The following is a 14086-nucleotide window of genomic DNA, read 5'->3' on the forward strand; positions in this document are numbered from 1 at the left end:
CTTCCCGGCCACAGCACAACTTCTGCCCTCCACATTTTTAACCTTAAAATCCCTTCTAGATCTCAGCTCCTACCTCCTCCTACCATGGCCTTCTAAATCTCCCCAAATCATTAGTCCCACCTGCAGTTCTTCAGCATCTCCACACACCTGTTGTCTGTGGTATCCTACAGTCCTTACTTTATAATGGTGTGGCCATATTTAACGCTACTCACGTGTACCCCTAGAACTAGTTAAGGTGAAACCAGGAGTGTACGGCAGTAATAGAGCATTTGTCTAACATGTATGAAGTCCTGGGTCTTATCGTCAGCACAGGTCACCAGCCTCCTTCCCCCACCACACACACACACACACAAAATTCAAAGATAGGATTTGATTTTTCTTTCTACAATTTAAAGAGACAGAAACAAAGGGCTAGGGATCACCCTTCACCCCAGCATTCAGGAAGTGGAGGCAACTGGATCTGTATGATGGAGGCTAGCTGGTCTACATAGTTAGTTCCAGGCCTGTCACATCTATAATAAAGGAGAATCTGACTTTATTATTATTTTACTGGTTTTTTTCATACCACACATTTTGGTTGTATTTTCCCCTCCCCAAATTCTTCCCAGATCCTCCAGTCTCCCTACCCACCTGGCTTTGTGTTGTTTTTCTCCTATCTTTCAAAAAAGTCCTCAAAAATCAAAACAAGCAAGCAAAAGACCATTGCCCAAACAAAGCAAAAGGAAACAAAAAGTCCACGAAAATACCAGTGAGTTAGTTTTGTGTTTGTCAACTGCTTTTGGGCATGGGGCCTACCCTGGAGTGTGGTCGATAACAGTGAGACTCGGTTGGAGAAAATTGATTTTCTGCTTGCCAGTGGGTATCAATTGCAGGTGGCTTCTTGGTTAGGAGTAGGACCCCATGTCCACTTCTCCCTCTTAGTGTTCTGACCTCAGATGGCTGGAAGCTGTGCAGGTCCTATGTGTGCTGACTCAGTCTCTGAGTTCTCTTCTGTGTATCAATCCTGTTGTATCGGGAAGGTGCTATTTCCTTGTAGTCATCCCTCATCCCTGGCTCTTACAATCTTTTTGCTTCCTCATCCACATAGTTCCCTGGATCTTGATGGGATAACGATGTCCTATTTAGGACTGAGTGCTCCCATTTAGGTCTGAGTGCTCCAAACTCATTCTTTGCACGTTGCCCAGTTATGAATCTCTTTGTTAATCCCCTTTTACTGTAAGAAGAAACTATTCTTTTTTGTTTGTTTGTTTTGTTTTTCGAGACAGGGTTTCTCTGTGGTTTTGGAGCCTGTCCTGGCACTAGCTCTTGTAGACCAGGCTGGCCTCGAACTCACAGAGATCCGCCTGCCTCTGCCTCCTGAGTGCTGGGATTAAAGGCGTGTGCTACCACCGCCCGGCAATAAACTATTCTTTTAACTTTTTTTAATATATATTTATTATGTATACAATATTCTGTCTGTGTGTATGTCTACAGGCCAGAAGAGGAATAAACTATTCTTGATGTGGGCTGAGTGGGGCACTGATGTATGGTTATGGAAATATGTCATCATTAGGAGTCATTATGCTGTGTTCTTTTAGCAAAATGATATTATGTTTTCCCCAAGCCCGTGACCTGTCTAATCTTAGGTTCTTGACCACCTCAGCAGTGTTAGGCATGGGTTCTCTCTCATGGAGTAGACATTAAATCCAATCAAAAAGTGGCTGATTATCCCATATTTGTGCCATTATTGTATCAGTATATCTTGCAAGTAGTCACTGTTATCAGAATTTGCAGGGTTTGCAGCTGGGTGATATTGGTGATTACCTTTTCCCTCCGGCAGCAAGCAGATTATCCTCCAGCTCCATGAATGCTAGTCAGCAGGAGTGAAGCTGCTAGGTAGGCCACAGCTTGACTTCTCTGTGCTCAGTAACATAAGAAAGCATTCTCTTCAGCACAACCTTACCATCTGGTCGTGGAGAGCAACCAGTAGCCTAGGCTATAGCCTGGATTGTTTGGCGGTTTTCATAGGACCCCCTTTTGCCAATGACTCAACAAGACGTAACCCATTCCTGGCACCTCAGTTTTACTTGGTGGCATGTTTAGTTGGTGACCTATTATTTGGTCACTCCATTTAGAGTCCTTTCACATGTGTGTCGATATGTAGGGAAATTCTATAGTAGTAGGTTTCTGTACGGTTTCTCAAATGACCTTTGGTGTTAGTTGTCCCTCCTTTACTTCCTCTCCCTTTCATTTCCCTATTTAACCCTCCTATGGGAGTTTCATTCTGTTTCCCCTCCCTTAGCTGAAACCCCCCTACCCCGGTTCCTTAGGTTTACCCCAATCTCTGTGGCTACTCAGATTATAGATCACATTTTGAAAGTTTAAAAACTAACATCCACGTAAGAGAAAACAAACAGTACTTGCCTTTGAGGGGCTGGGTTACTCACTCAGGAAGAAATTCTTCTGGCTCCATCCATTTACCTGCAAATTTCATTTTTCTTTACAGCTGAGTAATATTCCATGTATGATTGTATCACATTTCTGCTAGCTATTAATCCATTAACAGACATCCAGGCTGTTTTCAGCTTCTGGCTATTATGGTCAAAGAAGCAATGAACATGGTTGAGCAAGTGTCTTTGTAGTAGGATGTAGAGTCCTTTGGGTAGATGCTTCAGAGTGATGTAGCTGCATCTTGTGGGAAGTCAACTCTGAGGAACCGCCACCCTGATCTCCGTAGTGTCGGCTCCAATTTACACTCCTACCAGCAAGGGACAAGTGTTCTCCTTTCCCACATCCTCGCCAGCATGGGCTATCATTTCTTTTACTGATCATGGCAATAATGGTTGATGTAAGAAGAAATTTCAAAGTACTAAGGATGCTGAACATTTTATTCAAGTGTCTCTCAGCCATTTGTGTTTTGCCTTCTGAGAACTCTGTTTAGTCTATACCCTGTTAATTGAGTCATTTGTTTTCTGTACGGGTTTTGTTTTTAGTTCTTTATATAGTCTAGATATTAACCCTCTGTCTTTTTGCTGTTGTTGTTTCATTTTTCAAGACAGGGTTTCTCTGTAGCTTTGGAACCTGTCCTGGAAACTAGCTCTTGTAGACCAGGCTAGCCTTGAACTCACAGAGGTCCACTTGCCTTTGCCTCCTGAGAGCTGGGATTAAAGGCGTGTGCCACCAATGCCTGGCCTAACCCTCTGTCTTAGTCATTGTTCTATTGCTGTGAAGAGATGCCATGAACAAGGCAACTCATATAAAAGAAAGTATTTGTTTGGAGGCTTGTTCACAGTTCAGTGGATTAGTCTGTTATTGTTATTCTCTAGAGATTTGCTTACAGTTTCAGTGGATTAGTCTGTTATGATTGTTATTCTCTAAAGCAACAGGTGAAGGGGGCAGCTGTTGGAGGGAGACCACAGTGGGTGAGAGGCACACCATGCTGGGAGAGTTTGGATATAGAGTTTATTTAGTGAGTTATGGAAGGGAAGGGGAAGAGAGAGAGGGACAGAGAGACAGAGGGAGGGGGGAGAACAGAGGAGAGGAAGGAGAGAAAGGGGAAGAAGAGAGAGGCAGCAGCCACCTCTTCAGAAGAGGGGTGGGAAGAGAGAGAGCTCACAGGGAAGGGAGGGGGAATGGGCAGGGCTTGTCTCTTAAGGAGACAGGGTACCCAGGTGACAGCTACCACTAGACCATAACAATTATCATGGCAGGGGTTGACATGTCAGTATCCAGGCAGGCATGGTGCTACATCCTGATCTGTAGGCAGTCACATATTGTTTGTGAACCAGTCCATGTATTCAGAATATTTAGGAACCAACAAGACAACAAATGTTGAATCTTGCCAATTATAAAACAACAAAAGACCCAACATTTCCTAATAACATCATTTCATTTAAAATATATATATTGACTTATATATTGACTACCCAAATAAAAATAAGATGTCCCCTAATAAAAATTCAGTTCTAGTTGGGTATGGTGGTGCACACCTTTAATCCCAGCACCCAGGAAGGGGAGGCAAGCAGATCTCTGAGTTTGAGGCCAGTCTGGTCTACAGAGGGAGTTCCAGGACAGCCAAGGCTACAAGGTGAAACCCTATCTCGATAGATAGATAGATAGATAGATAGATAGATAGATAGATAGATAGATAAAAGGTCCATTCTATTCAGTGAAGAAGTCAGATCCACCCCCATCATCCTGAATTTTGTTTTTTGTTTTTTAAAAGTCAGGGTCTCTGATGAAGCTAAAAAGCAAAGGATACCATCACTTGGGAAAAGTGGCAGCCTCAGAAATGGAAAAGATCTTTACCATAATACAGACTTAGACCTTATTTCTCTCATGTCATTACATACTGGTGAAAACTAGTGACCATGGACATCGATTGTTCCTTCCAAACATAATATTCCATCTAATAAACTGGGAAGCCAGTTGTAACAATGTGTGCTTGGGAGACTGGGCAGGAGGGTCAGTACAAGGGCAGCCTGAGTTATGTAACGAGACTCAGTCTCCAGCAAGCAATAATAATAACGTATTAATTCTATACTGGCAGAGCCTCTCAGTCTCTCTCCCTTCATCCTTCCACCCTCCCTACTTTCTTTTTCACTGTTAGATAGAACCCAGCACCTCCTCAACCTCACGCTTTCAACACAAGTCCTCAACCACTGAGTTACACAACCAGCTATCAGTAATAATTTAACTCCAATTTCTTTACCAATAAAATTTATATTATAGACCCCTTCCCCACAGGCTGCCAACTCCAGAATAAAAACTGAACTTACTTTCTCTTTCTACCCAAGAGTAAAAACTGCAGTGGGGGACATTAATGAAACCAGCCGTGTCTAGTTTTTTATTTCTTTCCATTTTTACCCTGCCTCTGTCTGGCAGGGTCTCACTCTGTAGCTCAGCAAGACCCGAGACTAACTCTGCAGCCCACACTTGTCTCTGGCTGTGGCACTTTTCTTCCCTCAGCCTCTTGAGGGCTGAGGTCACATCATGAGGCACCACGCTGGCAGGAGGACGGCCTGTGGGGCTGTGGGCATGCTGTGGATACTAAGGTTGGACTCTGCCATCCAGATGCGCAATCCAAACAATTAGTGATTTTCTAGAACCAAGACATGCCCTCTGGTCAAAAGTGGCTTGGCATGTTTATCTTGCCTCTCCCTGCTTTTCTGTTTAGAACATGTCATTCTTTCTCAAATAACAACTTTTAAAATAGAATTTGACTGGGAGCTTGCAGTTTAGTAGGTAATTTATTTAATTAACGGGTAAAATCATCTCCAGTAGATGAAGAAAGTTGAGGAAATCTTGGGCCGTTATTTTTATTTTTAGAACTCTGCCTTTTTAGAAGCCGGGCATGGTGGCCGCACACCTTTAATCCCAGCACTCAGAAAGCAGAGGCAGGTGGATCTCTGACTTGGAGGCCAGTCTGGTCTATGGAATAAGTTCCAGGAAATCCTTCAAACTTCAAATGTCTTTGTAATGATGACATTCCCCAAAATACTTACATGATAATACAGATTGAGCATTCTAATCAGGAAACATAAGATGTTTCAAAATCTGAAACCATGTGACCACTGATATGAGACCTCAAGTGGAAAATTCCACATGGTAAAACTTTGTTCAGGCAGAAGATTATTAAAAAAAAAAATTTGTATAAAATATGCTGGCCATGGTAGTGAATGACTTCTGGAGGAAGAGGCAGGCGGATCTCTGTGAATTCAAGGCCAGCCTGGTCTACAGAGTTAGTACCAGGACTGGCACCAAAGCTATAGAGAAACCCTGTCTCAAAAAACAAACAAATAAATACATACATAAATAAATAGACAAAACAAACAAAAATAATTGTGGTGTTGTTTAGTAGCAGAGCATATACCTGCATGCCCTGGATTCAATTCCCAACATTAAAAGTTATTTATTTATTAATTATTATGATATAAGATTTCTCTGAGGTTATGTGTGGAAGCCATGTGTCACCATGTCCAGCTCTATTAGGATCACAGTTTAATACATTTAAAAATGATGCATCTGAAAATACTGTGATACAGGTCACAGTGTGGGGCTTTCAACTTTAACTCAAAGTTATTACATTGAAGACTTCAAATTAAATTCAAGGTTGTAATGATAATGACAGAAACTTCCAATTCAAGGTTTTTGTGACAAAGTTGGAGAGAGAGAGAGAACAAAGACTGCAAGGCTTGGTCTGACCTTGGCCAGATCATGTTTATTTAGAGCAAGGGAACATTTTGTCACCCAAGTATGTTGATGGTCAAAATGCCTACAGAGGAAAATGGGATGACTTCAGTAGTCTGCAAGGGAAGCTGGGAAGTGTAGTCCTTTAGCAGGAAGCTAGCATTCCTAACTTTGAGAGGATTTAAACAATTCAGGGAAGGGTGTTATAGCTACTTTATTTGTCAGAGGGGATAGTTTTGGCTCCATTGAAGAGAGGAGGGTCCTCTGGTCACGGATTAGCAGGAGAGTCTTGGTCTCTGCAAAAGAACAGACGATTTTCATCCTGTATTCCTGAAGAGAGTGGAAAATAATTATTAGAGGGCTGGAAGCAGATGATTTGTTACAGAGTTGAACTGAGAGATTCTCTGGGGGAGGAGCAGAGGACCGAGTAGGCCCACACAGGTCGATTCAGGGTGACAGTGACTGGTCCCATTACCAGAACTGTTGTCCTGAATTCAGCTAGCAGAGCATCGGAAGGCTACAGAGTATCGAAGGGAAGCGACAGGAGAGACTAGAGGGCTCGCGGACAGAACTGTACCTGCCGCGGGATGAAGGGACCCTGGTCTACTACTGCAGCCATAGTTTCCCCGCTGCATCTAAACGATCTTTCTGCGGATTGTGTCGGGAGCAAACGGAACAAATGGAGCTGTTGTGGGATGCGAGTCATTCTGAGAGCTTGGAGGAACTTATTGGGGTCTAGGGGGAGGTTCGTAAGTAAAACATTTCAAAGACAGTGAAAACCTAAGTGTGAGGATTGTGAGGATAAGGAGGAAGACGTTAGAGGAACCAGAAGGAATTTTTGTCTGGTCCATGTGTCTCTAGACCCCATTTAAACCAGTTAGGATCTGTTGGTGTGGAAGCAGCATTGCCCAAGGTGGGCACACATCCCACCTGCTGCAGTAGTCAGATCTAGTCCTTCTAATCTTGGAGTGCGGCAGCGGTCAAGGATCTGAACCCGGTCCGAGCTGGTAACTGATGCAAACAAGGCTTCAGTCTAGATTTTTAGTTTTGAGCTCCCAAACAATGTCCAGAGGGGCAAGAAGAGGGATGAAATGGATGGCCCATGGCCCATTATTCTCATTTTAGAGGTCATCTAGATTGCTTTTTGGGTTTAGGGCCGTTGATATCTCGGTAACTCTTTCAAGGCTGACAGAAGGACGATGAGAGGCAGGAGAGAGAGAGAGAGAGAGAGAGAGAGAGAGAGAGAGAGAGAGAGAGAGAGAGAGAGAGAACCAAACGGCCACGATAAAACCGAACAGTCGGCAAACATCCAGAACATAAATCAGGAGGTAATAACTGTACAGCTTTGTGGGAAACATTAAGGCACAAAGTTATATGAGAAAAACTTCTACATCAAGATTAACAAGAGTCAATATAGCACAAGGTTAAATATGAAGTTAGCATAAGGTTAAAGGCGTCTGTGCAACTGGCTGGACCATGTGTTCTGTAGAAGGAAAAGGTAACTGTACCCAGCTGATTGTGTACATCAGACCCCTGCATGAGGAGCAGGCACCTGGAGTCTGTGTAACAGACATCAATTAAAGTCAGCATCCAAGCAGTGAGTATGAACAGAAAGTGCCTAGGTGATATTTCACAAATGATCAACTTTGTATATTTGTTTTGATATTAACAATACCTGTCATTATCTAATAAAAAAAAGTGTCTCAAGTAAAACATAATTTTTGGTTAGAAAAGTTTGATTAAAGTAAAAGTTTAAAACTTGAGACTATTACCTTAAATGACCATATCTAGTATTTAAAAACATGACAATATATGCTTTTGTTAACATTAAATTGTCTAAGGATTATACAGTAAATATATTTTATATTGTCAGACTATGTAAAGAGAGAATTTAATTCTAAGTTATATTCCCCAAAAATAAATGATTTCCAATTTCCAAATTTAAAAACTATATTCCCGGAGATGGCAACTGCCTTATCAAGTGTAAATATTCACTCTACGAAGTTTTCTAAAATTAACCCTATTAACAGAACTTTTTAAAAATTCTTTACATTTTCATTCCATACACTCAACCAACAGATGGAAGATGAAAGCAGTCAGTCATGTGAAACCTGTAATAAATGATTTATTGTAACATGAACTGACTTGAAGAAGGCTACACCAGCTCTTTGCTCCACCACACACTGACAGCCGCAAGCAGTCTCTTATAACACCATCTTACTTATAGATAGGTTGGTTGTTCAGAGGCATAATTTATAATGCTGGATAACCAAATTAAATGAGCTTTTGGCCTTTGGAATTTCTTAGAAAACACCCGCAAGTTTCACTGCCAAAGCCCTACTCCTGTCGTCCTCACGATGAGAGTGCAGGGGCTGGCCCTGGAGCTCTCTATCTGAGCAGAGACTAGACTGGCGAGTTTCCGAAGAGTCCCAGGGCCTCGTATGTGCTGAGCACAAACTTTAGCATGTCTCTTCTTTGCGTGTACCCAAGAACATAGCAAAGTATACGGGACAGCAATTGGGGTTTGGAGCCAGCTGTCAACAGTAAGTGTGAATAATACCTAGTTCCTGTGATCACTATAAGATGTGGAAAAATACAGTAGATATTAGCGCCTACCTCAGAGTTTAGCATAGAGTAGGCACTCAGTAGCTCTCCCCTTTTTTCTGTCCTCCAGAAGGAGTGTGAAACTTACTCTCTGGGCAGCTTTCTCACACGTGCCCACTCCCAGCTGGTTCTGTCCCTAGCCTGCTGAAATGATGGGTATGACTTCTGTAGGAGTCATCGCTCCTGCCCTACCCAGCTCTGGGCATTTGCTGTGATTGGCAGACAAGAAAGAAGAAAGAACTTGTTCCAGGAAGCAAAGCAAGAAAATTGAGAAAAGAAGCCGAGATTAAATCTGTACATGGTGATAGCAGTGTTATTATAAAAGTACAGAGGTGCAGTCACGCCGGGGCCTCTGTTCTACCACAGGGACAAAACCTGTCTGGGGCAGGGCACTCACTTTTCTTCGCTCCCCACATAGCCATTGCCACTGTCTTCGCGTGAGAAACTACTTTCTAAACACACAAGCTCCAAACCTCTCCTCTCTCTGGTCAGAAAGTTTCAGAAAGTAAAAATGGGGGTCTCAGTTCAGTCGCACCTCGAGTAGTTAGATCTTAGGAAACACTCCAATCTTCCTGAAATTAGATTAATTAGAAGTTTGGTGACATCTACCACATTCCACAACTCTGGTAGACACCAACAAGGACTCAACAGCAGACTAAACAAGGTAAAAGCCGTCTCTAATGTCACAGACAACCCAAGTCCGGGCAGTCCACAGCCGATCTGTAGATCCCATGGTGGCATCATCAATCTTGTTCCTCTGTCAGCCATACTGTGTTGTTCCCACCCATGTGGTCCCACATGAAAAATCAACATGCACTCCACTGAGAAGAGAAGGCAAACAGGAAGACATGTTCCTTTCTTACAGAGTATCATCCACATATTCCATACAGGCTTTCTGCTTACACTGCCTTGACATACTGAGAATGAAGACAGGCTGGCACACAAGACCCATGTGCACACCAAACATTCTGTTACTAAGGCTAAGGCATAGCTCACTGACAGAACGCTTGCCCAGCACTGCAGTAGGAAAACAAGTAAGCCTGATGCTATCCACAAGGGAGGAAAAATCATTAAGAACGGTTAGCTTCCAGCTTCCTAGTCAAGTTTTATGAAATGAAGTTTACAGAGAAATTCTTGGCGAAGAATAAATAGAAGCTTAAAAAAAATATGCTTCCACCAGGTAGTCGTGGTGCACACCTTTAATCCCAAGCACTTGGGAGACAGAGGCAAGTGGATCTCTGAGTTTGAGGCCAGCCTGGTCTACAAGAGCTAGTTCCAGGACAGCGGGACAGGCTCCCTTTTTGGACACAAAGTCTCACTATATAGCCTTTTCTGGCCTGAGACTCCCTATATAGACACAGAGACTCACCTGCTTCTGTTTTCCAATAACTGAGATTAAAATCAAATTTTACCACACCTGGCAGGAAATTATTTCTACTAGCTATTTATCAAAATACACTTATGACCAATCAATAAGGATTAGGTACATGAAATTTTTTCTTAACTTGTTCCTCACAAAGTTTATACATCTATCAATATACAGAATGATATAACACATGAATGAAATGTATTGCAAAATTTAGAGACTGGCAGCCAGGCATGTAATACAGACTTTATGGATGTGCTGGCTAGTTCTGTCAGCTTGACACACGCTAGAGTCACCTGACAGGAAGGAACCTCAGTTGAGAAAATGCCTCCATAAAAGTCAGGCTGTAGGCAAATCTATATAACATTTTCTTAGTGACTGCTGGGGAGAGCCCAGTCCATTGTGGGTGGTGGAATCCTTGGACTGGTGCTCCCGGGTGCTCTAAGAAAACAGATTGAGCAAGCCATGGGAAGTAAGTCAAGAAGTAGCTCCCTTCCATGGCCTCTGCATTAGCTCCTGCCTCCAGGTTCCTGCCCTGACTGCTTCCATGACGAACAGTGACCTGGAAAAGTAAGTGAAATAAACCCTTTGCTCCCCAAGTTGCTTTTGGCCATGGTCTTTCATCACAATAATAGAAACCCTGTTTAAGACAATGCGTTACTACTCTTTGGATAATCATTGCTGCCCACCACCACCCTAAGTCCAGGATGCATAAAATGCCAAACTTACTATGCATGTATCAAGGCAGACTTTGAATTCCTACCCTCCTGCCTTCACTTCCCAAGTGCTGGGATTACAGGCATGTGCCATTGCTCCTAGCTTAGCCTCTTCCCTTAATTGCGCGATTCTCTTTCCTATTCAAGTATCTTTTGGATCTATGCATTTGTATTGATTATAATAAGATTATTTTGAGTAATCAATCAGATATGTATTTTCTCAATACTATTAACTAGGTGCGAGGTGAACTTTATCCACTCAGAAGATACTTTAAGATCGTCTCAGCAGTTCTGAGACTGTAATTTGCGGTTAATTGACCCGACTTAAACTCCAGCTTCCTCACCATCTAGTTAGTAATCACAGGCAAGCCACTCGATCCCTGACTTTTTGGTCCCTGTGAAATGGAAATAACAATCCCCCGCCCATCGCAAAGGATCGTGGGAAACACACGGACCAACACCTCTTGTCAGTCCTACACTAGCATCCAGGATGGTTGACTTAATTCTGTTTTCAGAATTGTTTATTGCCAGAGTCACTCAGTATCAGTAGAAGGTAGGGTAGCATTTAAACTACCAACTCTGAACACCTTGAAAATGAGTGCGGACAGAATTTCTCCTTCCTGAAACACCACATAACCTCAGTTTTCTATCCCCCCCCCCCCAGGGCTGTTTCTGCATTTCTCCTTCCTGGTAATTGTTAAAATAGAAACTGTTTTAAATAGTTAAGCCTCCAATCGTTATACTGAAAATACAGTATCAAAAAAGTAGGTGTTTTTCTTATATTTTGTCAAAAGGAAAGGAAGTTAGCATGGACGAAGTCTTGAGCTAATAGGAAAATCATTTACATGATCTCACTTAATCTCTTCGAGTCCTCTGGAGTCAAAGGAGGAAAGAAGACTCCGTGGTTTTGTGATTTGCCCCAAACCACACTGTGGGAGAAGTCGAGCTAGGAGCCAAGCGTTTAAGCACAAAGATTACATTTTTCTGGAGCTGCTAACGTCGGGTGCCTGTTCTGAGAGCCTGGGGGAAACCTGCATTTGTCATTCAGACTCGGTATTCAGTGTGCTCTTATTGATTTATCGATGTAGGCGATATTGGAGATCAAGCCCAGACCAGGTGAGCAGTCTTCCAGTGAGCTTCTCTGTCCAGTGTTCTTCGGTGTGATGGACATTTGGGAGAGTCACAAGACAAGCCTCGGAGGCCCAAGAAATCATCAGTATTTGCTACCCTCACAGGGTTCAGAAAGGAGCCCACTGGCTGCCACCCAATAAACCAGTGCCAGACTAGGTGACCCAGCTGTGGAGCACCAACAAGAGAAGCTTTGGGAGAATTTTTTTTTTTTTTCGAGACAGGGTTTCTCTGTGGTTTTGGAGCCTGTCCGGGAACTAGCTCTTGTAGACCAGGTTGGTCTCGAACTCACAGAGATCCGCCTGCCTCTGCCTCCCAAGTGCTGGGATTACTTTGCGTGTTAAGGCATGCTGATTCTTTGCTATGGCTAAGTTCACAGGGGCATTTGGTCCCAGCAAGGAAAGTGTTTCTATGTCAAAGCATCATAATATAAAACACAGAAAATAAAGAGCTGTAGAAAGAGCATGGGGTAGGGGAGAAAGAGCATAGATTTGTAATAACACAGGTTACTTCTACGGAAAGTAAGAGGAGTCAAGCCACATACCTATATACAGAAAACAAGAACTATCTAATCTACATGAGAAGTAGAAGAAGACAAGATCTCCTGAATAAATTGGGAGCATGGGGACCATGGGAGAAAGAAGGGGATGGGGGAAGAAGGGAGGGAAGCAGAGAAAAATATATAGCGCAATAAAAACTATATAAAAAAAAAAGAAATGAAAATCTTGACGGTTGCCAATTCAACCAGCCTAGGCAGGGAGATCCAGTCCTAAAAGGAAGAAGTGGGAGTTCTGGGCATGACCACACACACATGTGATCTCAGCCATCCAAAGACTGACTTAGGAACATCACGACTTGGAGACCAACCTGCTCTAGTAAAATGATCCTCTCAAAAACTAGAAAAACCCAACAAACAATAAACACCAAGGAGTGACTTTATATTATCCGATGAAACGGAACAGATGTGATAACAGAAAATGTTACTACAGGTGGCACAGTGATCAAGGAGAAAACGAATCAAGCAAAAGCCAGAAGAAATAAAGGAAGAGGAGCTTTATTATTTATGGCTCTGAGGGTAAGAACATTGGCTGCCAAAGGACCCAGGTTCCATTGCAGCACCCACATGGCGGTTCACAATCATCTGTAACTCTAGTACCAGGGGGTCCAAAACCATCTTCTGGCCCCTATGGGTCCAGGCATACATATAGTGCACAGATTTACATATAGACAAAACACCCATACACATACATACATATTTATTTGTTTGTTTGTTTGTTTTGCTTTTTTGAGACAGGCCTTCTCTATGTACCTTGGCTGTCCTGGAACTCAATCTGTAGATCAAGCTGGCCTAGAACTCACGGAGATCTACCTGCCTCTGGGATTAAAGGTATACACCATCACCCAGCTTAATTCATAAAATTTTAACGAAATAATATAAAGTGTTTTCTCTAATAAAAGCCAATACTTGAAAGAAACTTACTGGTTAAAAAATAAGGAAGGTGGGCTGGCTAGAGAGATGGTTCAGTGGTTAAGAGCACCAGCTGCTCTTTCAGAGGACCAGGGTTCAATTTTCACTACCCACATAGCAGCTCACAACTGTCTGTAACTCTAGTTTCATAAATGTGGCACCCTCTTGGCCTTTTGGGGCACCAGGCACACATGTGGTGCACAGACATACATGCAGGCAAGACACCTATAAACATTAAAACATCAACAACGGGCAGTGGTGGCGCTTGCCTTTAATCCCAGCACTCATGAGACAGAGGCCTGGTCTACAGAGCAAGTTTTAGGACAAAGAAACTTTGTCTCAAATAAAATAAAATAAACAAGAATAAAAAAATCAACAAGGATACAAATATAGTACAGCCAGGTTGCAGGATACAAGAACAATTCTAAAAATATCTACTATATATTAGCAATAGCAATCAAAAAAAATGATGTTAAAATAATAATGAGAACAGGAGGTCAAAACTGGAAGGAACCCACCAAAAAAGCAAAAGTTCCGAAATGTCTTGCTTCTCTGGGCAGAGGGGAGCTCTGGTTTCTTATCTAACCCTAAATGAGCGCCCTTCCTGGAGGCTCTGTGTGAGGGCGGGACTGAGAC

The sequence above is a fragment of the Alexandromys fortis genome, unplaced genomic scaffold (assembly GCF_014885135.2).
Source record: "Alexandromys fortis isolate MF-2015 unplaced genomic scaffold, M_Fortis_MF-2015_v1.1 scaffold_102, whole genome shotgun sequence".
In the NCBI taxonomy this organism is placed as follows: domain Eukaryota; kingdom Metazoa; phylum Chordata; class Mammalia; order Rodentia; family Cricetidae; genus Alexandromys; species Alexandromys fortis.